Below are 27,038 nucleotides of genomic sequence, written 5' to 3'. Positions count from 1 at the left end.
TGACAGACACGCCCCCCCGCCCGCACGCATGCCCGCCCACCTGTGTTTCTGTTTGTGGCTCCCTGGACGGCAGAGCGGACAGCAGCAGCAGCCAGGTAAGACATCCCCCGAAAATAAGACCTAGTGTCTTTTTTCGTGAAAAAAAATAAATAAGACACTGTCTTATTTTCGGGGAAACACGGTAATACAGGGGAGGAGTATGCCCAGGGGTTGTTTTCAGTAGCAGAGAGTACAGAAAGAGAGAACCTCTTTGGGCTCTCATGGGAAAGACAAGGCCGTACCTAGCAAGATGTTGTGTTCCGGGTTTTTGATGTTTCTCTTAGGGGGAATGCTGCTTTTTTTCATCCCTAAGTGGGTCCATCAGTGCAGCTGAACAGAGAGCACTTGCTCCTGTTGGCACAAGTATGAAATGGACTGACCAGAGACATGGTATTATAAATGGAATGTTACACTTTTCATCAATTAAAGAAAGACAAGACATTCCTGTAAAGAAGTGTAGCCTATACCTGTGAAACTCAATACAGCAGCTGGTTCGGGACAGAAGTGTGTGATGGTCCGGTGACACCAGCTCCATTAGTGGTACTGGCTGGGTAGGTTCCTGCGTCGCAGTTGCCATACTGCCTGAGCCCTGTATTGCATGGGCCTTAGGTGTGTGATGTGACCCTCCTAGGGACTGGACCGGGATTCTTAAAACAGCTGTGGAGGCCTCCTACAAGGCATGTAAGTAAACTCCTACCCCGTCCTAGACCTGTGAGGTGAGTTGACAGCTTTAGCTCCCTACCCCTGCAAAGGCGATGTGGGCTTCTCTAGTTAAGAACTGGCTTAACAACCCAGGTGCCAGAGGGCCCCCTCTTACATGCATACAGCTAAGCAATACAGTGGTGTTGCCTCTCCATGCCCAGCCTTCCTACTGGCCAGTAAAAGAGTAGCAGCAGACTGATAAGCTCATCCTGCATCCTGCGAATACGGATCTGCAATAATTGTGTATTTTATATCTGCCTGAAGTTCAGCTTTAATTTGTTTCTAAAGCCGCTACTTATCATTTATCTTGTACCAACAAAAATATAATATTCATATGCAAAATGCAGATTGTAAGGATAGCATATGTTCTGAATAATTATTATGTGATCATATGCTGCAAGTTGTCACTCCTACCTACTCAGCTTCACCATCATATGATATACTTTTGTTCCTGGCCCTTCTTTGCTCATACAACTATCAGTCATCCCAAACTCTGAGCAATGCTTTTGTAATTATCAAAACTTTCCTTGTATTTGCTATGTGTTGTCACCCTGTCTTTCCTCATCTTTCTGTGTTCACACTGCAATTCCCTGTTATCCGTATTTCATTGTCTGTGCATTTATTGTCATCCGCTCCTACCTCATCTTCTCTCTGTCTCGCCTCCATCTTTAATAACTTGAAGGTGATTAGCAGAAATCATATTTGATTTTGACACTCAACCTGCCAGTTAAATACTGGCTAACAAAACAGTTCTGCCATGCAATATGCGAGATGCTTTTCCCCTCCTAATTAGGTAGATAAATACAGAGTTTCCATGGTAACGTCTCTTCCCGTGTTTGTAACCCAATGCAATCGAGTTAAATAGATGTTGTGGCATGCTATTGTTTAACCCTGTGCAGGCTGGCTGACAGCTGTCTGCCATATTTTTCATCTTTCCGATTTTCAATGCTTTCTAAGCGTTTTTGGTGCAGTATGACATAAACACAGTCTTCTTCACTTGTTGCTGCTGTGTGATAGTTATGTCTGCCTTGCAGGATTATATAAGCATTAGTTGATGATAGGAATGGTCATAGATGGACAGACATCTCTATGAAAATTATGGGAAAGGTTGTAGGTACCGGTCGTTGAATGAGTTCTCAATCATCAGAGTGCGAGGATCTGCTTTGTGTGATAGCAGCACACAGGTGGTACTTTCATCCTTCTGTCTTGATTCACGCCATCAGCATTCCATGGAATCTCAACTTGCAGTACATTCAGATGTCAGATTATCCTTCACAAAACACAGGCATTTAGTGAACCCTATCCTTTCCAGACTGATTCCTGAATGGGGGGGGGAGGGGGGGTCTGGGTTCCTGATAATCAGCAGGTGGACTTTCTGTGTAGTACAGAGGAAAGCTGCAGTGCCAGCATTCCTTTAGTAGTAATTAACAGTTAGGGGGTATTTCACCAAAAATAAAATCCTATAGCAGGGGAGGGGATGCCTTAAATTTTACTTGTATCTTAGTGCAGGCTTCTGGGGAAATCAGTCAGTCAGTTACAGAAGTAGGAATTGACATTTCTGGGGGAGTTCTGTACACCAATTGTGAACAGAACGCCTCCAGGTCGGCATAATTAATTTTCTTGACAGTTTTTGAAAATGACGGTGGCTGCAGTTTTAAATGGAAAGGTAATTTTAATAACATTACAAAATGGCTTGTGCAGCAATTTTATATGCAATATTCATTTGTTTATGATGATTTATTTTTATTTGTTGAAAGTGGAACTTCCCTTTAGGAAATTCATACATTTTGGTCAAAAAGCACAAAGGGTGTGTAAAATAATGACAGCCAATAATCTTTCAACTGTAGAAGTGTCAGGTGTATTAAATAATTTTTCTTATTTGTTGCCGTTATTTTCTCCATCTGCCTTATTAAATAAGATTGATTGCGCAACACATGGGAGAAAATTAAATATAAAATAATATTGATAATCATAAGATATTACAGCCCAGCATATTATCTTGACACCATACACTGAGCCGAATAGTGTACCAGATGAATGAAGTCCATCCATTAAAATAATGGCATGCAAGAGGCCAGCTATTACAAGCAGATAGTCGAGTTCTCTTTCTCTTGAAATAGCAATTCCCTATCATCAGATTTGCATTCACTGGCAGCACTTGAATTGAACTATTACTGTCCCAGATTCAGCATAAAAGTTCATGGTCCATACACATATTATTAATGTTCTCTCAAAGTGGTATAGAATACATATCATTACCTCATTATAGCTCGTGAATACATATAACTATTTGCATATTTCCTTGTTCCCCAGTCTGGGCAACGTAAAGAGAATGCTGCCTGTACACAATGTATGCACTTTCTAGCTCTAGAAATAGATTGGACATCTTATCTGGCACTGAACGGCTGTTTCTTTATGTCTCTAAATGTCTGCACTTGGACTTTAAACCTGTATAGCTAAATTTATTTCTGTGATAGGAACAAAACAGCTGGGTTTATCATATGAATAGATTTTAAGCATTTTTAAACACTGCTTCGGGTAAAAGGAGCTATGCACTAGCATTAAAGAAGATATTTGTTATTTTTTCATATTTTAATTCACATCTTAATCTAGCAAAAAGTAAAATGACCACGTGGGAAGATTCAGATGGAAGATGCTATTCCTGTACTCTTGGGGTGCTAACTAGCTGAGATAGAGAGATCTCACTTACCTACAGTGAATTAATAGAGTTTACATATATATCTTCTTTCTTTGTTTATTGTGTGCAGGACTAAAAAAAAATATGTTTTTAAATCTTTATTAATTTCTAGCCCAGAAACATTCCATATGTATAGGAAATATTTACTTTTCCCAGGAAGCAGGTGGCTCTATTTCACATGTGTTTACTAGTACATTCCTATAGTAGCAGCTCTGTTGGAAAAAGCAAAATACAGAAGTCAGTAGCTCAAGCTCCTTGTGCAGTTACACAGTTGTAAAAATATGACACAATGCAATATACTTATATTAATGTGAAATGAGAATCACATAGTTAACTTTCCTTAAAGGGGTTCTAAACCCTCCATTTTTTTGCCTATATCTATTGCTAGCAAGCAGTAGATATAGGCAAGAAGTTTAAAAAAAAAAAAACCGCTTGAACTGGTTTTAAACTTACCTCGTTATCGCTGCTCGATCCCGCTCCGAGAATCAGGAAGTGATTGTACGGCCGCAAAGGATCTTGGGGCGGGCGCATGCGCAGTTCCGATTCTCGGCCGGGAGACGAGCAGAGACGCAAGGTAAGTCTATGGCCGCGTGCACCCGCCTGCAGACACCGCTGGATCGGAGAGACAGAGCAGTCAGCGCTGGATCGGAGTGACGTCGCACCGCTGGAGGGACACATGAAAACATCCGGAAAGAAGAGGAAGATCAGAATAAGATACATCATTTGAGGTAAGTGCTAACATTTACATGGGGGGGAGGGGAATTTTTTTGGCTTTAATGTCACTTTAAGCCATTATCTTTGGTGTTAGTATAGCTGGTTATTATACTGCCATCTTGTGGGTGTTGGTTATTGGATATTGCACCATGTTTTTCTTCATTCCCTCCCCTTATGTGTAATGTACTCTTCTCCAAGTAGTCTTCTGGCATTAAAATGGCGGACTGTAACATGGCCACATATTAATCTGCATACATGCTTGGAAACATTACCATCTCTGACCTTCAAATACTGTCTGTTCATTCATCTGCTGTATCCTGTTGTCTGCTGTAACCCTGCTGCAAGAAAGAAATTTGTGGATGAAAAGGTATTTAGTGAGTTCAGCCATCTGATAAGGATTGTCCGCAGCGATTATATCTACTTATACAGGCCAGGCATAGAGGTTTCAGCGAGGGTTGAATCGCTAATACAACAATCGGAGTCAGAATACTCCTGTTTATACACACAACTGAATAAGTCAGGGGAGTGAGTTTTCTCTTATAAATCTTTTTCAGACTGGTGTAAATAGAGTTTTAATGAGAGAGCGAAAGAAAGAAAGAAAGAGAGAGAGATAGAGAGAATTATATAAAGTGTACTCCTGTGACCCAAAGTCAGTATATAGTGGGCCACTGCCCACTATTTGCCGACAGCACAGGGTCGCAATGCAGCAAGGAAGGATCCTGACAATGTTGTCGGGATCCACTCTGCTGCCTGATTGACAGCTGGCTCTGCCTCTCTAGAGCCAGAGCCAGCTGTTCCCACCCCCTTCCCTGTCTGTCCCTCCAATGAGTGCTGGAGGAACAGAGAGAGTTGCGGGGAGTGGTGACTGAGAGTCATTACTTTCTGCAGGGAGAAGACTATGAACTGATCGATCAGCGGTTTGTGATCGATCAGCTCTTAATCTATAGAGCAGGCATGTGACACCTTCAGTGTCACACGCCGGCACTAAGTATTGGGAAGAGCACATAACTGAAGGTATTTCCCGTGCCCAAGAGGCTCTTATAATTGCTTAATCACAGTAGTTATCCATTTCTATATACACTGTAGACAGCTCAGGAGTCACACTTAGCTTAAGGAAGAGCTGATGCAAAATCCAGCACATACCCTTATAATATGAGAAAGGTCTACTGAAGATGTCTGGTACCTCCTGAACATCCCATTCATCAATCAGTTTAGCTGCTTATAAAAGTTCTGCATTTGTGGACTTCTTTATGCACTGTAGACAACTCTGCAGCCACCCTAATTTTTAGGGAACAGGTTTTGGCTCTTGTTATTATCACATGAGAAAGGTCTACTGAAGGTGTGTACCATATGAACATCAATCGCCACTCAATCCAGCCGCATATCAGTGCAAACTATAGCATAAAACAACAGAATGCAGCACAGTCCATTTAGTAGAGGTTGCAAATTCAAAAATTACATCTTGATTACCAGTTTGTACATGTTCTTTGCTTGGAGCCCTATTACAATGACCATCATTGATTAAGACATTACAGATTGTCCTTTAAATGCCTTGCAAGTTGCAACACCAGCATTATATGGCTTATTATAAGCTCTGTCCACGCAGGCTTCTAGGAATAAAATGCATGAAATGTTTTATCCCATGTGCTGATTGGCAGCGAGGTTGAAATCTGGCCTCAGATAAAAGCACTGTGTTCAGCCAAAGCTACTTTTAACACGGAGATTGGGGATTTAAGTACCTAAATTGGCTGCAGAGTTCATTTTAATAGGGACTGAAGCTCAGGGAAACTTAAGCCTATTTTAATCTTTTATTCTGACGGTTAAAGTTGTTCCTTTCATCTGGGGCCAGATGCCATTTCATTTGGCACTACAGTCCTTTCTCATTTGTTTTACTGTAAGCGTATCAGGCCTTTCAATACTAATTTCTGTGAGTCTTTCTGATTAATACTATAACCGTGTTCATGCCAGCTTCAGTCTCTTTTAGGATTTCATCTCTGCTAATAGGTGTGCAGTGTGTACACAGGCTTGTTGTTTGCAGTATATGACCTGTTATGCTCAACAATGCTATGTCATCCTGACTGTCACTGCTCAGTCACTTAAACTTCATGTTTTGGGTATTGGATTGAAATCAATATTCATTCTAATTTTGACAGGCATACAGTCTGAGGTTAAAGCCTGAGTTTAAGCAGAACTAAACTCCGCATCAGACTCTGCATCACAATCTGAAAGTAAGTCAACAGCACAAATTAAAGACATAGAGGGGAATTTATAAAAACTGGAGCAGACAAAATCTAGAGCAGATTTGCACTGCAGCCAATCAGCTTCTCTCTCTCATTTTCAATCAAACTGAAGAGAGATGCTGATTGGTTGCCATGGGCAACTGTTTGCAGATTCTGTTTGCTCCAGTTTTAATAAATCCCCCCCACTGTCTTACCTGTAAATTACTGGAGATAACTGTGCACCAGTCCTATCTACTGAGATACGTTTTGGTGCTTCAGTTTCTGGCTGATAGCAGCCATCCACCACTGACCTTACAAGGGAATCATATGCCTGTCTATGGTAAAATGCATTGATTGTATTGTGAAATACTTTTTTGAAGAAAGTCCCAGTTTTTTTGCTTGAATTGACTACAGTGAGGGAAATGTATCAAAACTGGACCAAACAGAATCTGGAGTAATTGTGCATGGCAACCAATCAGCTTCTCTCTTTCATTTTCAAATCTTAACGGTACAAGCTGAAGAGCGAAGCTGATTGGTTGCCATGGGCAACTGCTCCAGATTTTGCCTGCTCCAATTTTGATAAACTCCCCTCAGTGAATATACTACATCCAAGGTGAGCTTCCATATGGGATCAAGTTTATTGATGACCTCAATTACCCTTTTAAGCTACACACCAGGCACACATATTTTTTTCTCAAATATATTCTTAAACATCCTTTCCAGACTCAGATCTTATTTTGTAAAAGTAGCCGTGACATCATTGAGCTGCACAAAAACTATGCAGAGAAGAGAATTGTGTGAGGGACTTACTAGATCCTCCTGTTACAGGCTGCCTACAGAACTCTACATGCCTCTTCTATTTTCACACTCAATACATTTTTCTTAGGTTTTTCAACAATGTTACAGAGTCATTAGTAGAGAATAAACGCAATTGCCTGACATGCAATAAAGAACACATAAAACTAGGGATGCACCGATACTTTTCGAGTACCAATGCCGATACTTGGCATTTTCATGCCAAGTATTACCAGGGTTGCAGTCTTTGCAGTTGGGACCTGGCTCTGGTGCTCCACCACTGTGCTGAAATCATTAGTCGATATTGTTTTAGAAAAACTGTCACATGACAATAAACAAAAATGTATCAGTACTCGTACTTGTAAGTAATTGGGCAAGTACCAGTAATTGTACTTGCAAAACTGGTATCTGTGCACCCTTTATTTATATTTATAAAAACAAAATCATACATTAAAACAGTGATGTAGAAATCCCTAGTGCTCCGTGTGCTCCTTACAAATGACAGCTGCCTCCAAACTTTTGCATTTTTTTCTAGTCTAGTCGAAAAGTGTCGGTACATGTACCTGTACTTGTACCAAGTACTATACTTGGTATCGCTGCATCCCTACATAAAACCATTCATTTATCTCCTTTATCATTAATGAACATGAAGATCCCGCAAGCCCAGAAGGTGTTGGAAAAATACTTCAAAACTGGCACAAAATTGTGGTCACAGGTGGTGACAGGTGGGCTGAGAAAAGGTGAAACTGCAAGCCCATCCAGTGAAGTCTCAGTCACTAAAAGAACCAGTAGGCATGCAGCAACCAGAATTTCATGGATGGGTGCATTGAAACCATGGAGCAGTGGAGTTAGAGGGCATGGTCACATAATGAAACTATGTACTGAGATATAGGAAGTTGGAATATACTGTTTAGAAAATAAAAGATGGTACAAAGCAATGGGGGCAGGATAAAATTATAAGGGGCAAGGGAAGGAGGGCAAGACAGGAGTGTGAAGTGGCACTAGAAATCCCCAAATGCAAAGTCATATAAAGAGGTGAAGCTTTCAGGTAGTTTTCTTGGGGGTAGCCATGAGTACACTAGTGAGCTTCTCATTAACAAAAAAATGAGCCCAGGCATCGCTCAACCTCCACATATTGTACAAACTGCTGTTCCCAAGCTTTGGTGATTGATTGCTTGGGGGCTAACAATATATAAGTGGTGAATTTTATTTGGGGTCTAGGGAGATGTAGAAGCGCAATCCAAGGGTCTCTTGGAAGGTGGCATCCAAATAATGTGTGCAGAAAGTTGAACACTTTAGTCCAGAATCTACCCAGCATAGGGTACGTCTACCAGATATGTATCATTGCAGCCTACCAGATATGTATCATTGCAGCCTCTAAAAACATGCCAGAATGTGAGGGGTGGAGGTGCGCCAGTCTAGATGGCACAATATACCTTGAGTGCCAACTATACAGAAATGATGTTGACAAATGGCAAGCAACTGTGGCCCAAATTTTGTTGACAGTTTCCTCAGTTTTAGTGCTTTTGAGGTCAATCTCCCACTTGGAGATGCCGTTATGAGCCATGTCTGTAGTTAGACAATTGAGTAAAGAATAAATGTTGGAAATCAATTCCTGCGACAGTGATTGCACAAGGCAGGAAAATATCCAACAACAACAAAGACAGAAATACATTTTTGGTAGAGTATGGGAAAGCTAGAACCCCTGTCAGCCTTTCATTGCTGTATATACCTGTAGGAGATATTTTCTCACTTTGTGTCTAGTGAAACCATTGTCAGTAGGCATACCTTGAAACTGTCCCTCATTTAGAGGGACTGTCTCTCTTTTGGAACCAAATACCTCTGTCCCTCTTTCTTCTCACTTGTCTATCTTTTTGGTCTGATGTCCAGATATTTATGAAAATGCATTATGCACTAAAACCTTCATCCTATCTCTTAATTATCTAGTTTGCTATTTTGAAAAGCCTGCATAATAGAAATGTAACAACAATTCTGGGTTTTACCAATCATCTTTGGCAAATAAATTCTTAATGGTCCGCATTAATGCGGGAGTGGCAGGGGTGTATCCATTTCCTAAATACATTGTAACAGAAGGTGTCCCTCTTTCTCATCTCAGAGAGTTGGGAGGCATGCAGTAGGCAAGGGGGAATCTCTCTAATGGAAGTCCAGCTACCAATATAAAACCAACAGAGATTCTAATCTTTCACACTATACCCAAACCTTAACTGACTGAACTTTGGTGAAGGATATTTTCAATTGATAGTTTGTTGAATGTTTGTGTGCCGCTGTCTATGCAGGGTATTTTGTCCGTTCATTTGGCATTCAGCCTGACATGGCTTTACAATGAGATGTCTGAGCAGAGGTATGCTGTGAGTGTGGTCTTCATTCTCTGTTTAAAAATGGCTGGAAGTGAAAAACTGGGTTTGTTTCCCAGTAGGAGGATGTGAAGGATCAGCATCTCACTTTCATATTTTTGTTGGCTACCCTATTTTTGTAAAACAGTCTCAAATAAGATGCAAGCTTGCTTTCCAGAAATAGTGAAGTTTAAAGCCTATCTCTGGGGAAACAAAAAAAACCTCTCCTTGCACAGGGGCTAACTTTTACGTACCTGATCCCTACTCCCACATGCTCCAAGACTAGCTCTTGCAGCCTCTTTCCCCCTCCACACCAGCGGTTGAAGGCACTCTGACATCATCATGTCTAATGCAGGGTTCTTGGCCCTATATTATAAGTGAGGACACTGAGGGACACTCTACAAGCTGGAGTGGAGGTGAGCAGGGATCAGATAAGTAAAACCGCTTTACCGAAAATAAAAAAAAAGATGTTTTAAAGAAACGAAAAGAAAAACAAAAAAACAACGCATGCTAACCCGACTGCACGCGACAAACTCCCGCCGCATAAGGAAGCATCTGACAGATGCCGGCAAAATAAAAACAATTGGGTGGAGCTAACGGTGACAGCTAGCTCCGCCCATCTGTTTTCTATTAGAGTCTTCTAGCAGTTCCTACCCAATGAATAACAACTGGGCAGAGCCGGCCATTACGGCGCAGCCGGCTCCGCCCAGTTGTTATTCTTTAATGACAGATCAGCATCCCCAGGTCATTTGGGGATGAGATCACGGCTGGCTCCGCCCAGCTGTCATTTGCGTGGAGATCGGTCGGCTTCGGCCGACCTTTTTGCATGCTTCAGCTGTCACTTCGGCTGAGCCGTAGCATATGCCTTCGGCTTGGCTGAGCCGCTTGGCTGCCTTCGGCTGCTGTACGGGCTATTGGGAATAGCCCGTGCAGCAGCCCTTCGGTTCGACTGAACCGAAGGGCTTCGGAGGCCGAAGTGAGCTGAAGGATGAGCCGAAGCTATGGCTGGATCCTTTGGATCATTCGTGAATAACCCCCTAAGTCATCACCACCCTTGCAGATTCCACAGCCAAGTGGAGTAATAAATCAATCTGCCTTTAATTTGTGCATATCAGCAAGTTAATAGTTTCATGTAGTTCTAAAACTCTCCTGCAGATGTCAGCAAAACACAGGCCATTTAATGTGTTTTCCAAGCAAACATAAAAACAAATTCACTGAAGGCATGTCTATCATTCTTTGTTATGTATTATTATTATTTTCTGATGCTGTTCTCTATACTTTTCCCTCCCACTGTGAACAGAATCTATTGCGCATTAGTAGTGTCATATGACATTACAATTAAAACAATTAAAGGGGCATTATAAGCAATATTAAATACCCATTTTGTAAATTCTCTCACAAAAAGCTGGCTCCCATTTGCATGTCATTGGTTCTAACAGCACTGTTTATGCTTATGAAAGATGTTCAGGCTTTTGTCTATTAGGGAACAAAACACTGGTTGTTTGATATTTATGAATGCGTTTAAATGACGCGCTATATAAAAACGAGGTGTATCTGCTGTACATTGAACTTACATGAACATTGCAAACACTCAAGACACAACATTCAATATTAATATGCAATGTGAATAGCTATTTATCTACGTCCGCTTTGTGCTGCTTGGAATAAAAACCACCGAAATTTTGGGTTACAACACCATCGTGATTCACTGTATTGTCACAAAGCAGGTCAATCCGACAGCAGCTCATTCTCCTTCTACTATGCACATTCACTTGCTAGAAACTCATTTTTAATCTTGGAGGTCTCAATTGAAAAAAATAAATAACAATTTGCATAAAGATTGATATTGTGAATGTTCACGTTTACTGTAGTGGGAGCTGTGCATGATAAAGAGCCAAGATTAATGGAACATTTGTAATTATATGAATTTCTGGATCACCATTGAAAACTCTTTTTTTCAGGTCAGAGTGGGGAAGGGTTTGAATCTCTTTTGGGTGTTTGTTGATGTGTTCCCCTTGTTGACACTGGGACTATACAGGAAGTGAGAGACAATCCTCCCGATGGGGAAAGCTACAAGATCCTAAAAGAATTTCAAGCACTTTATTTTATTGATTGGAAAAAAAACATCGTTATTGCTCTTTGTTACATAGTATTTGAGGTTGAATAAAGACATTAGTCCATCAAGTCCAACCTATTAGGATCTCATTCTAGGAGTACCTGTACCCCTGTATATTACGGTCCCTTAAGAAATCGTCCAAAAGTTTCTTGAACAATTCCACATTATTTGCTGAAATCACCGCCTGTGGCAGTGAGTTCCAGACCCTAACTGATCTTACTGTGAAGAACCCCCTTCGCCCCTTGTGCTGGAATTTTTTTTCCACCAATTTTAGGTGATGGCCTCTAGTTTTTGTAACGGAGTTAATTTTAAACAGTTTATCGCTAATGTTGCTACCACCATTAAACATTTTGTACATGGAAATCATATCCCCCCTTAATCTCCTCACCTCTAATGTGAACATGTTTAAATTTAGTAGCCTCGTCTCGTAGCTCTGGTCCTCCATACCCCCAATTAGTTTGGTTGCCCTTCGCTGGACTTTTTCCAACTCAAGGACATCTTTTCTTAGTACTGGTGACCAGAACTGGACCGCGTACTCCAGATGAGGTCGAACCAATGATCTATAAAGTGGCAAAATTATAGACTTGTCTCTGCAATCCAATTACAATATCCTCGATTAACTCTGCATTATTAGTGACAATTAGATCTAAGATGGCATTTTTTCTGGTAGGAGTCTCCACCATCTGGTCCATGAAGTTGTCGCGCAACATGTTTAGAAATCGCCCCGCCTTTGCCGAACCCGAAGTTCCATTGGCCCAATTTATGTCTGGGTAATTGAAGTCACCCATCACGACTACATTGCCCTCTCTCCCAGCTATTCCTATCTGTGAGTGAAGATTGACTTCTCCCTCTTCCCCTATATTTGGAGGTTTATAGCAAATACCAACGAGAAGTTTACGGCTAGCGTCCGTCATATCTAGCTCCAGCCATAGAGTTTCCACGTCTTCCCCATTATTTGATGTGATATCGTCCCTTTGCATTCCTGTTTTAGAGACTTCGCCTTACATACAGTCTATGTGACTATATAGAAAGTAAAAGGAGACAGCTAGCCTTGTTGCTGCCCCTTGTCATGATGTCATCAAGTCACCACTGGAGTCTTCAGGACCCTGTGTGGACCCCACCAATGGAGTAGAGAGTGTGGACCCCACCAGTCAATAGATATTTGCGTCACCTGCACGTGACATGGGCAAATTAAGAAAAAACATGTTTTTAAATAATTGGGGCATTAGCTGGGAGGGCGGGGGTGTAGTAAAGTGTGGGTAGGTCCATGGATGCAGAACCAACTTAATTTTTTTTTACCATAGTGCAGCCTTACTGATCAAGGTTATCTCTTGGCCTCATTCAGCTTGCCTTTAGAGTTTGGCAGTTTTATTTTAAAAGTCAATCTTAAGCCCCCATGAAGGCAGTCTTATCTCCAGGTTGAGCTCAGAGATTACAGATCCTCTGTCTAGGTATAGGCATTTACAAGGAAGGGCAAAAGGTTGCAACCCCCTTGCTCTTAGGAAAGTCTGTGAGTAGCATTAATATTTTCTAGGCATTGACACCATAATGTTTGTGCTTAAAATCCTGTCCACCCTGGCTCAGTACCTGCAGGATGAGCTTTGCACTTAAAATGTATATAGACTACATCCTAAAGGTCACCTGTACCCAGACTATGGATGCAAGTGTTTATGAATTATTAAAAAACATTAAGCAAGTTTTAAACAAACCCTTGCTAAACTCTGTAGCTGCCAGCACTGTGGAGAAATTCATCTTCAAGTTCACAACAGAGCTACTGAAATTGCAGCCTCCATACCTTATTTTCGCTGGCAGTCCGGACTTGGCAACTTTCAAGTATTGTAATATAAACAAAGAGCAGGTGCTGTAAACTGTTAGAAACCCACTTTAGAGTCCCTGCTGGGAACTTTGCAGATGGATTACTCAACAGTACATGCAGCTAGAGAGGTCAGGGAGGGGTTGTTTTAAAGTTCTTTTACAGCTGATTAAGAATGTGTCAATATTTAAAATCTCATAGGTTGCATCTTAGGCCTGGTTCACACCTACGCATTTTTGAGCAGTACAAAAAGGGCTTTTAAACTCCCAACACAAGAAATTTGATGATTTTCAATGGCACCTGTTCACACTTGAGAAGCAAAATGCCAACTGGAAACCAGCAAATGCAGACATGAGCTTTTTTTTAGCGGTGTCAAGCTTGTTTTCCCCCCATAGACTTCAATGGAAATGTGTGGCAGAAGCATGTTTGTACGCACGTTCGTCCATTGACCGCAATGTTTCTTGAGCTGCCAGTTAAAACGCGCGTCTTCATGTGCGTCTATTCCCTGATTCCTGTTTTTGGATGGCTTCATCCCCATGGAGTCACCTTTGTGTGCATGCTCACAGCTGGCACTACAGATCAGTCTCCTTACATTGTGTATCATCAAGAAAAACAGCCTAAGTGGCATGCTACTCCCCTGCTCCCCCTCCTCCAAGCAAGAGAATGAGAACAGCTGGAGCCTTGTTTAACATTTTTTCTTTCTCACTTAACTTTTGCTATCACAAAGAGGCTGACAAGTCCATATGTGACAGCATTTGGAGGTGACAAGTTTTCTTTATGGAGACATCTGGTGTCTATTAGACCCCTAATGTCCCCACTACCATCCGATGCAGATAATCAAGCACATGATTGTGCTTGATTGTCTGTTTACCTGGCACGTCAGCCAGCTTGTGATAGCACTGAAGCATGAAGATATGAGAGCACAGCACTTCTTGCTGTATTGATCACAGAGCAGATCAAAGAACAGACATTCCTTGGTCCGCTCCCACTTTCCATCCTGACACCATTTGCCCTGGTCCTGGGCCTCCCAGAGGAGCAAGGGACCTTGGAAACTATAGTGGGGGGACGGGTGCAGATGGGGAACGGCTGTACAGCTACTCAGATCACTTGTACTTGAGAAGCTGCGCAGGCATCAAAGGGAGTTCTTGTTGGGGGAAGCTATGTGGGATGTCCCTTCCAGGTGCCCCCAGCTGTCACTATAGGGGCCGGGACCTAGTAGGAGAGGGCTGGCTGTACCCCCTATCGGCGGCCCTGCATGTGATGTACTCAAGATTCACTCTCCCCAGCGATGTGCGGGGCAGTGTATTGTGAATATTGTGTTTTTTGCCCACATTTTATGCAGATTATATTTTAAACATTATTATGTTTCCTAGAATGCATTATTTTAAAAAACCGGGAATGTTTAATACTATTTAATGCTGTAAAAAATGGTTGCAAGGACTGTCAAGCTGCAACAATTCCTTTTGTCCTTTATTCACACCCCGTTATCTGTAAGGCAATTAGTGGCAAGAGGCAAGGAAGTTGGGGTAACTCAGGGATATTCTGTGAATAAGGCCAGAAACCAATCATCAGCTCATAGACTGACTTGGGCAGAGACAAGGAAAAAGCAAAATGATTAATGTATAGTTCATTATAGTAAATGTATTTTCTACTAGCCTGCCAAAATGAAATTAAGTTAATCAGGTACAGGTAGAACACTTTTGGTTTCCATAAAGGTCCCTTAATTATGTGGCTCATTCTGCCTCCCCCGGAAAATGTTGTTGCCAAGGTCCATGTCTCTGAGATGCTGCAGAAGAAGCTGTGTTCATAAAACTGTCAAGCACAAAGGTACTGTTGGCATTGCAGGAAATAAAAGCAGGGATCCCAACCTGAAAAAAGCAATTTCATTAGATTGCTATTGGCTATTTCAAGTTGCAATATCCAATAGCAAGCTGGCTATTGCACCCGCCCTCTGCTGCTGTCAATCACTAGAAGAGGACCTGATGGAGAACTTCAGGTCGCCCTCTGCTGTTGTATTCCAACAGTTGCTGCCATCAGAATAAAAAAAAAAAAGAACCCAGCATAGGAATGCATGGCTAGATTGCTATTGGCTATTTCAAGTTGCAATATCCAATAGCAAGCTGGCTATTGCACCCGCCCTCTGCTGCTGTCAATCACTAGAAGAGGACCTGATGGAGAACTTCAGGTCGCCCTCTGCTGATTGACAGCAGCAGTGGGCGGGTGCAATAACTAGTTTGCTATTGGCTATTGCAAAGTGAAATGGCCAATAGGAATCTAGCTATGCAACAGAGCAGGGAAAGGTTTACTCTGCTCGATCGAGCAGAGTAAACAGTAAACCTTTCCATGAGAAAGTGTTTCTCTCCCGGGCGGCCGGGAGCCGCTATCTAATAGCGTCCGGGAGAGTTGGGATGTCTGTAAAGGTTTTTTTACTATCACATTTAGGCACACCTGAGCGTTTTTCCGCGTTGATCTAATCACGCAAAAACGTGCAAAACGCATACTTCCATACAAGTCAATGGTGACTATTCACATGTTAGTGTTCCGTCGCATGTAGCAAAATGCCTGTCGTGTGAAAAGATGCTGGTGCTATTTTCAGACAGATGTAATGTTGTTTTGGTCCCATAGCCATCTCTATGCTGGGAGAAATATACCTTTTTAAAAGCAAAAACCTGCAGAAAAGAATTGCGCGATAAACGCGCAAAACTGAAAACGTCTAGGTGTGAACCAGGCTTTAAAGGAGAACTATGAGGTGAGTGCTTTTCACTCACCTCATAGTTCTAGCCGACCTGTGGCAATGAGACTGTCATAGGTGGGCTCAGTAGATTGGGAGGTGAGCGAACACATACCGGCGTTCGCTCACCTCTCGATCCTGTCACAGCTCTCTGCCGTGACAGGGGAGGGGCTGGATTCCCCCCGCTCCGATCCGCTAGCGCTGACTGCCGGAACGGACGGGGGAGGGGGCGGGTACAGCTGGTTCTGCCTCTAGGTAGGCAGAGCCAGCTGTCACTCACGCAGCTGGGCGGATCTCAACATCGATGTCGGGATCCGCTCCGGCGTCTCAGTATACCACAAGTATACTGAGCTTAGGGTGACGGGAGGACGCTAGTTTGTGTCCTCCCGTTACCCTAAGGAGAACTATGGGGAAAACCCCTGACCCCATAGTTCTCCTCTAAGGCTGAACTTCAAGCAAACATCTAAATGCACAGTTGGAATTCATACTGTATATGGAAGCTGCCAAATCTTTAGACATTTGTAGTTCTGTCCATCCAGTACTGAAATGTACACAGCCCAACCAAGCAGCAGAGCCAGGTTGTGACCTGACTTTTCTTGCTGCAGTTAAGCATTACAATCAGGTCACCTCCTTTCCCCTAGCCTGTGATGGAACATTAAAGGACCAGCAGAAAACTAATGAGCTTATCCTTCTGCTCAGTCCTCCTGTCAGCATGTTCGTCTTGTACATGTACACTGTCAGGGCCGGTGCTAGGATTCGTGCCTACACAGGCAAGGTGCATTTTTGTGCTCCCCTCCACGACCCCGACCCCCTGTAAAAACGGCGGCATTTTGACAAGTACTTGAGAGAGCACCCCCCTGAAATGATGGCAGATAGCACGGGAAGCAATAGCTTCTTTGCTATCTGCAGGTTTGTTTTTTTAGTATTCCAACAGTTGCTGCCATCAGAATAAAAAAAAAAAAGAACCCAGCATAGGAATGCATGGCTAGATTGCTATTGGCTATTTCAAGTTGCAATATCCAATAGCAAGCTGGCTATTGCACCCGCCCTCTGCTGCTGTCAATCACTAGAAGAGGACCTGATGGAGAACTTCAGGTCGCCCTCTGCTGATTGACAGCAGCAGTGGGCGGGTGCAATAACTATCCTTCGGTGCGGGAGAGCAGCGGCGAGTCAGCACTGGTCCGGTGGGAGGAGCTCGAGGTGGGGTCCTAATTTAGCTGGCGACTGCCTGAGGTGCCGCGCGTGCCGGGATCCTCAGGCAGTCGCCGGCCAGCTAAATTAGGACCCCACCTGGAGCTCCTCCCACTGGACCAGCGCTGACCTGCCGCTGCTCTCCCGCACTGAAAATAAGTGAAAAAAAAAACAAAAACATAGCGCAAACATCGGGGCATTTTGACAAGTACAAGTACTTGTCAAAATGCCCTGTTTTTTTAGCCCTCACCCTGCAGCGCCGTAAGGCGGCCGTCTGACTTGCCTTGCGGTAGCGTCGGGCCTGTACACTGCAGCCCACCTACTATAATTGACTCTTGGTGTTTCTACTTACTCTTTTTTTTAAATAAAGATGCAAATTTGTGTTTCCTTTATAACTACCTAGAATTCAACTTTAAAATAATATCCTGCTTTTTTTAACTGGGCTTTGTGATGTCTCATTATATAACAACCATATACAGGTGAAACTCGAATAATTAGAATATCGTGCAATAGTAATTGCAGTAAGTGCTGCAAAAGGGGCCCAAACCAAGTACTGAGTACATATGCATGCTTGTACTTTTCAGAGGTCCGATATTGTTCTATGTACAATCCTTGTTTTATTGATTGCATGTAATAATCTACTTTTTTGAGGTTGTGGATTTGGGGTTCTTGGGGTTTTCATGAGCTGTAAGCCATAATCATCACAATTATGACAAATCACGGCTTGAATTATCTTGCTTTGCATGTAATGAGTCTATCTCATATATTAGTTTCACCTTTTAAGTTGCATTAGTGAAATAAATGAACTTTGCACGATATTCTAATTATTTGAGTTTCACCTGTAGACCTAAATCGAGTTTATTAAAACAAATAAAGTACATTCATTCAACTACTTATAAACTATGCTACTTTCAGTATCTGAGGTGCCCAAGCTAGGATATACCTTAGTTCAGATAAAGCTTTGTGAGTACTGGTGAGCCATACAAATTGTGTCTGGGGGCTGGCAGGGAAAATGTAATTGTTTGAGGAAGGTCTTGCTGCCTAGTCTTCAAGCTCATCATGTTGCCTTATCAGAGCTACAGGAAAAAATATACCATCTGGTCTCCTACAGGATATCAATGCTTGGCCATAGACTAACATTCCTCTTGTACTAATCAAGCTGTTGAAATTGCTGCCATCTGACTTTTTACCACATGGGATCTTTAAAAGATTGGTCTATAATACTTGTTCAATGAGAAAGCATAGTGACCCAGTGGATAATTTGGTGAAGAAAGGTTCTCCTGTATTCGGTGACCCCTTGAAAGCCCTAGATAGTCCTTCTGTTTGGAACTACACATTGACTTCAAGATCACATATGGATTTTGCACAGGCTTTTGTGTACAGGATTCTTTTATGGTGAAGATGAATTGGAGGCAGATAAAAGGTAGGAGAATGTTGGGCCTGGTGTGAGTGCTGCTGTCACTGGGCTTGTTTCACCTACCAGCTTCTCTCAAGTGACACTGTCTTGGAGCTCCACTTATGCCAGCTTTAGAGGGTTGAGCATTTATCACATCTGCTTACACCATGGAGGACAGATTTTATGGACTTTTGATGGGCCTGTTATATACTGGGGATACAGTATGTTAGGGCAACATTTGTTTTTATTTTGTATACTTTTTAAGAGGTATCTCTTCACAATGGGTTTTTAAAGGCAATATTTATATATTTATTCTGTAAACCTTATAAAGGTTTTTCTTCACAATCTGGTGCAAAGACTGACAACAAGGAGGGTGATTGTGGGATTACTGGATGGGAGCATTTAGGTTTATGTGTGTGTGACTTTTCACATTTACCTTAAGTGTTTTCTCTCTCTCAATGCTTTTCCCCCAGTAACATCATTTTCTTAGTTTCCTTATCACTGCATGGTTAGTCTCTCAAACTACAGTCTGCTTCCATGATTGCCCTTATTTTGTTCCACATCAAATTCATGCATGGGTACTAGGGATGTTCAGATACCAAGTACCGTACTTGGTACAAGTACAAGTACATGTACAGATACTTTTCCAGCTCCAAGATTAGGCTAGAGAAAAATTCAAAAGTTAGGAGGTAGCTGTCATTTTTAAGGTACATACGGAGCTCCTGTGATTTTGTGCATGCCTGTTTTATTGTATGATTTTTTAAAAATAAATATAAATAAGGGATGCACTGATACCACTTTTTGAAGTACAAGTACTGATACTTGCCCAGGTACTCACAGATACAAGTACTGATACATTTTTGTTTATTGTCATGTGACAGTTTTTCTAAAACAATACAGACTAATGATTTCAGGACAGTGGTGGAGCACCAGAGCCAGCCCAACCCTGGTAGTTCTCGTAAAAATGCCAAGTATCGGCACTGGTATCTGAACTGGTATATGGACATTCCTAATGGGTACCTTGTGCCCTTACTGAAACTCAACATAATATCTAGACTGTCACTGTTAGGATCTAAAATACTAGTTGCCTGGTTGTCTGTGGCTTCAATGCTTTCTGAATCATTACCTTGGAACCACTAACCCAGAAAAAGCATCAGATCAGAGTGTTGACAATGCTCTGACTTCGGTTGCTGCATGTCTGTCTTTGATTTGTGTTGTATTGAAGGCTAAGACAAACAGGTATCCAAAAGTTCCACAAGGAGGTCATCCGCGGAAGCCCTTGTTTTTCCCCTGTACTGGTTTCTTTTAGATCTAACTCTACTATTGTCTTATCTTACAATAGAACAGTGCCTCATTCACATGTGGATGTGTTCAACAGCGGAGCACCTGCCAAACATTAAATGATGGCAGCTGCAATTTATTGAATAAACCATTAATTAATAGTTTGCTCATGAAACATTAATGGAAATATACTGTCTCTCCTTTGTACTCCCAGTAGCCTCTGACATGTTCATTGGTGTCTGACCACCTCATCTTCTCAACGGTACAGGTTCCAGTTTCAGGCTGCTGTCGCCACTGCTGCATCCACAAGGGCTGGTTCTGAGAACTTCCAGAATCTCAATTAGTGTCCTGGCACCCAAAGTCCAAGCAAGCAATAAGTCAGGACCTTCTGTCCCAAATTTCCATCTACAGCACAGAGAGGAGACCATCTTCGCAAGAGAACCTTTGACCAAACACAAAGTGGGCAAAAGCAACAATGCTGGATGAGGGTGGTGATGATGAGCTGTTGGTTACCTCTTAGGGGTCTATATATGATCAATCTGCAGGGCCATTCGCCTTGCGAATATCTGTAAATGTTTGTTTTGGGTGAATAATGCCACACAAATGCTCTTAATATATTTTTCAAAGTTCAAATGTAGTGTGTTGTTTTCATTCTATACTTATTTTCTATGCCCCTCAGCTCCATCTAGAGGCCATAATGTATTATTACAACTAAAAAAATACATTGGAACTGGGAAACTCCATCTACTGGCCATACTGTGCTGTCACAACACTACAATTATAGTGGGAAATAAGAATTAGGAACATTCATTTTTGCTATTTTTCCTCTAAAACAAACATTTACAGAATTGTCTATAACTAGACTTCTTAACGTCATGGGCTTACAGAGAGCCACAAGGTGGTCTTGTTGCATGCCCATATATACTGTCATGAAGAGGGAATTTCAGGCCCGACCATGACAGAAAAGTAATGAAAAAAAGATAAAGTGTAATAAATACAATTAGCAACCTGTACAAAAATAACAGATCTGCACTCTATATACAGGCTAGAGATATAATATTGATTTTAGGAACATAATTTCAGTTCAAAGCTAAGCAATAATTTACAATGAATGCTGCCAGTCTACAGTTTTGTGTATCTCAAGCAAGCGTAAATGATTGCAAGTCTAAATGTATTTATAATTTGTTAACTCAGCAGTCTTATATTTTCATTTAATTGGAGGTTTTGAGTTGTTCTTGTTAAAAATATGGTTTTGATTAATATTTGCATAAATATGATGTACATTCACACACACGAGATTGTAATTACAGTATATATGTATTGTGTGTTTATTGGTGCACATGAAAAATTGCCTCAGCCATCTGACTTAGACACAAAATGGGAGTAAGTCCATGGGAGCAGGGACTTGACAGGAAAAGTATTAAAAAACAACTCTGGGTAAAAATGTTGTTAACCCTTGCAGTGGGGATACCCCCACACTGCAAGGTTTAAGTGCTGGTTTTTGCCTAGGGTCAAAAATAACAAAGTTATACTCACTCGATCCATTGAGCCAGCCGGCTGGGACACTGCTCCCTCCTGCCTGTCTCCTTCTCCTCTGCAGTGATGGTATGTTCTTCTGTGTCCTCCTGTCCTATACACTTTCTGCAGAATGTAATGACTCAGGGACCTTAGACTGCTGCAGCAGAGGGGTAGAGAGGTGACAGGGAGTGCTCTTTCCAGATTAGGCATACTCACTGAATATGGTAGACCATAGATTCTATTGGTCAAATAGATGAATATCCTCGTCAATCACGATGAATGACGGCCGCCGACTTGCCAAAATAAAAAAAAGTCCCACTGTCCGCCAACATGTCCGATGCCGCCAAACTTCTGCCGCAAAATGATAGCTCTGGCCCGAATGTAAACAAATGCGTGGAGCAAGTCGTGATATGGGTGGAGCAAGTCCCGTGATGCCACAACTTGCTCTGCCCATTTGTTTGCATGCCATTTGAGGACAGAGAGCTGGCATAGAATGAACACAAATGGGCTGAGGAAGTCCCGTGATGTCATGACTCACTTTGCCCATTTGTTTACATTCAGGCCAGAGCTGTCATTTTGCGGTGGGAGTTCGGTGGCATCGGACGGCTTAGTGGGCATCAGGACTTTTTTTAATTTCGGCGAGTTGGAGGCCATCATTCATCGTGATTGAGGAGGATCTACATCGCTGGACAACATGATTGAGCAGTGGATTACATTGATGGACACTTTTTTAGGTTTTTTTTTTACTAAATAAAGGGCTTGTGAAAAACTGTTTTTTGTTCAAATAAAATACTTTTTTTAAGGTGTTGTGTGTTTATTTCCTATTTGATTTACTATTTGGTGAATGAGTAGGGGTAACAACCACCACCTACTCATTCACAATGGGGGGGGACAGCATCTCGGTGCCACCTTTTATAATTCCTATAAGCCCCCCAGCCCACAGACCCCCACAACCACCAGGTCAGGGTTGTGGGGAAGAGGCCCTTGTCCTCATCGACATGGGGGCAAGGTGCTTTTCCATGGGGTCTCCCCCTGGCAAATCACCCTCCCAATGTCAAGGGCATGTGGCCTGGTATGGTGCAGGAGGGGGGGGGGCGTGCACTCGTTCCCCCCTTTCCTGTTTCGCCAGTCTGCTCCTCAGATTAAGGGTCTAGTATGGGATTTTAACCCATGTTTTTTTCTGTTTTTGGCATTGGGGTACCCCTTAAAATTCCTACCAGACGTAAAGGGTCTTGTATGACTTTGCACGGGAACCCCACGCTTTTTTTTTGGGACATCAGAGGTCCCCCCTAACATTTCTACTAGACCTGAAAGGTGGGTATGAATTGGGGAGGTGAACCCTGCACTGTTCTTTGATTTCTGATTTTTAATAACATTCCATTGCTTCGGTCCGCTTGGGCTAACCGTTCTCCCTGCTCCAGCTGTTTGTTTGGCTTCACTGAGCTGGAGCATGTTCGTTCGGTTCGGCTACATTCGGTTGTTTACTTCGGATGCCTATGGCTGTTGTACATGCTATTGAGAGTAGTACATACAGCAGCCATTTGGTTCACTGAACCAATTGCCTTCTGCTGTCGAAGCGAGCCAAAGGATTAGCCGAATGTTCGGCTAAATCCTTTGGCAGCTTTGTGAATAACCCCCTAAATGTAATTCAGTTAGGAGTTGTGGGTAGGAATCAGAACAAAAGGGTGTCATTATTTATGGGCTTTAAGGGTCTTAGAGGCACACCGAAATGGAAATTTCAAAACCGAAATTTAAAAAAATGTCAGGCCGAAACCGAAACTGAAAATGTTTATTTTCTTATTTTTTCACATTTAAAAAAATATTTTTATTTCTTTACTTTACTTTTAGGGGCTTTGGGGAAATATTGGGGGTCTAAACAGACCCCTGATATTTCCCTTTTAAAATAGAAAAAGAGATTGAGAACACAGAGTCCTCAATGCCTTTTTCTGCAGCCCCTGTTATAAATGAACAGGAATCCTCTATACTGAGTGTTCCTGTTTATTCATAAACTGAGGACATAGTATGTTTACTATAACCACAATCATGAATCAACAGGAGGTGATGTAGATCGCTTCCCATTCATTCATAATTGAGGATATAGTTAACATACTCTGTCTTCAATTAGGTGCAAACACTCAGCGATCACTGATCTCTGAGTGTTTGCACTGCTCTCCTTACTGACACGCTGTCACAGCAGGCTGAGCGAGCAGAGCTCAGCCTGCTGTGACAGCGCGGACTGTCTCCGCCCACACACCGCTCTGCCGGACTGTGACTGGAGCGCTCACAGCACTTCCCTCCTGCAGCGCTCCACCACCTGTCACAGTTTCTCTCCTCCCCGCTGGGACACACAGCAGCGCCCAGTGGGGAGGAGAGAAACCAGGGATGCACCGCTGTATCGGAAGAAAAATGGCACATTCGGCATTTGTTTCGGTGCTCAATATATCGGTGCATCTCTAGTCTTAATGCAGCCCACTCAGTAGAATTCAATATTGTATCTACTGTATATGTGCAAGGTTGTTGAAACTGAACAGAGTACTCAGGGTGCATCGAGTTCAGCTCATCTTAAGATACAGGTATAACATTTTTTTGTTTTGTGTTGTATTATGGCACATCAGAAATGTATTTGTGTATACTTGTAAAGTCAATGAAAGGTTCACTTTAAACACCTCCATTCCTTCTGCCACTATGGGGTGTGTCAACAAGCTGTGGTCTGATGTATTAAAAATACATATAGCTGAGTTAATGTTTTGACACAGAAAAGCCTTTAAATGTCTCTTTCCCCATATTATTCTGTTTGTCAGGTTGCTGCTCTACTATACCTCAAGTATTTTGATGCTGTAGAGGTTAAAATAGGACTGAAATATTAATTCACAGTTTATTCCTCTCGAGAAATCCTATCATTTGCTTATGATAAATAAGCCATTAAATATTCTTTGCATATTATAAACAAGCCATGAAATATTCTCTGAAAACTGCCAGAAGACATGAAAATAGTTTCCAAAACAATAACAAAAAGAACTTCCCTAAAGTCATCGCATTTGGGTTTTACAATCAGTATTTTGCACTGAAGCACTTACTCCAGCTGAGCAATAATAATGTATCAATTCAGATATTGCTAAATTATGAATTTAATATTGCGAAGACGCCTTTTTATACAGGCTATTAAAATGTGCACTGTCATGCATTTATATATATATTAGAGAGAGATAGAGTATTTAATCAATTAAAAGTGGACCTGTCCTCACTCTCCTTGCTTCCTTGCCTACCACCCTGAAGTTCTTAAATAATTTCAAGGCAGAAATTATTGCCAGCCAGTCTGAACGTTGATCCTCTTCCCTCCAGCAGAGATCACATGACCATATTCCTAGGTTTTTGGGGTTTCCACCAGCCCTTCGTCATAAACAGTAATAAAAAGTGTTTGCATGCGGTTCTGGATCCAGTTAACCTTTTCTTTCTTTATTCAAGGCATAAAACCAGACATAGCAGTCCCGCTAGTGCGTTTCAGCCAAAAGAGGCCTTAATCGTAGCAGCTATGACTGAAACGGGTTAGCTGGACTGCTATGTCTGTTTTTATGCCTTGAATAAATAAAAGAGATTTTAACTATATTCACATCCGCATGCAAACACTTTTTTCTACTGTTTATGATGAAGGCTGGTGGAATCCTTGTGGTGCACCAGTGTTGCGTGGAACTGCATCGGAGGAACGAGTTAGAGCATTTACTGTTTTAACCCTTTCCTCCAAATAAAATATGGAGCAATTGAGTGTTGCATTACTAGATAAAGTGTTGCCCGCACACACTTGGTTGTCTCTTCCTCCATGGATCACTAGGTGGAGTGTTGCACCCACCCTCTCCATGCTCTTTTATTTCCATTCAGAGTGAGGTAGCACCTTTTCACCAATTGCAAGAGACACATGGTTCCTCCTCGGTTATTCCTTGCAGTGACATGCTCACCTCCGGCCTTTTGCTCCTCTCCTAATTCTAGCAGTCAATTTGTGTTTTTATAAGGTTTAATTTAGGGGTTTACCTTGTATAACAGATATGTTGTCCCTGTTTGTGGTACAGCATGTCAGATCTCAAACACAAGAGCAGCAGTTCCACTGTGTTGGGTTCATCACAATTATGACAAATCACGGCTTGAATTATCTTGCTTTGCATGTAATGAGTCTCTCTCATATACAGGTGAAACTCAAATAATTAGAATATCGTGCAAAGTTCATTTATTTCACTAATGCAACTTAAAAGGTGAAACTAATATATGACATAGACTCATTACATGCAAAGCAAGATAATTCAAGCCGTGATTTGTCATAATTGTGATGATTATGGCTTACAGCTCATGAAAACCCCAAGAACCCCAAATCCACAACCTCAAAAAAGTAGATTATTACATGCAATCAATAAAACAAGGATTGTACATAGAACAATATCGGACCTCTGAAAAGTACAAGCATGCATATGTACTCAGTACTTGGTTTGGGCCCCTTTTGCAGCACTTACTGCAATTACTTTTGCACGATATTCTAATTATACAAGTTTCACCTGTATTAGTTTCACCTTTTAAGTTGCATTAGTGAAATAAATTAACTTTGCACGATATTCTAATTATTCGAGTTTCACCTGTACGTCTTCTATCAGTTACCATGCAGAGAACATTTTGGTTCAAACTTTGGGCTGAGGAATAGGCATGTAAAAAGCATGTATTGCGCACTTCCTTTGAGGAACATCTTATCCAAAGCTACCTCGGACACCTTTATCAAGAATGTCACTGAAGCTGATGGTACTCATCTATCCCAGCACGTAAAACCTAGGCCTCATGCTGGGAAAAACACCCCCATCCCAAGACCAAGAAGAGTTCTTTTTATTAATCCCAGGTTTCAGCCTCTAAGACAAAACTCAAGCCAGGAACCCAGTCCTATTGTCATTCACCGTACTTCAGGGAGGTGAGTTTGGATCACAGCTGCGGTTCTAACTGGTGGTTGAATATGCGGTGTCAGGCTTAGATCCCAGACGGCTCTCTCAATCTCAAGCGGAGAGTTTGGGATCTAGAAATCATAAACCGCGGTAAGGAAATAACAAAAAGGCAGGATGCACTATCTCTGTGGAATATTACTTCATATTCCTTTAAACATCATAAATGGGAATGATATTGAGGAGCAAGTAAGTACTAAGGCAGTCTGTATGTGGGTGGTACAATAGCAGTAGTAGCAATCCAGTTATAGACTATTAGCATGGAAATATTGAGGCATGTTTAGCTAGCCTCCACCAGGTGGCAGTGGAGAGACACTCCTAAGTAACACAGTCTGATATAATGCAGATACTTGCATTTGAGGGGATAGAACCCCTTGGTCAGGTAGATCCTGTGAGGTCCTGGAGAGGCTTCCGTGCAGTGGAGGTGAGCGGTCCTGATGGGAGGCTGATGGCTGCAATGCTGGGTAGCTCCTGGGGTGCTGGGCCATGAACCCAATAGTG

The sequence above is a fragment of the Nanorana parkeri genome, unplaced genomic scaffold (genome assembly GCF_000935625.1).
Source record: "Nanorana parkeri isolate BGI_ZX_2015 unplaced genomic scaffold, ASM93562v1 scaffold158, whole genome shotgun sequence".
Lineage (NCBI taxonomy): Eukaryota > Metazoa > Chordata > Amphibia > Anura > Dicroglossidae > Nanorana > Nanorana parkeri.
The sequence above is the reverse complement of the archived record's forward strand: the minus strand, read 5'-3'. Positions refer to the sequence as shown.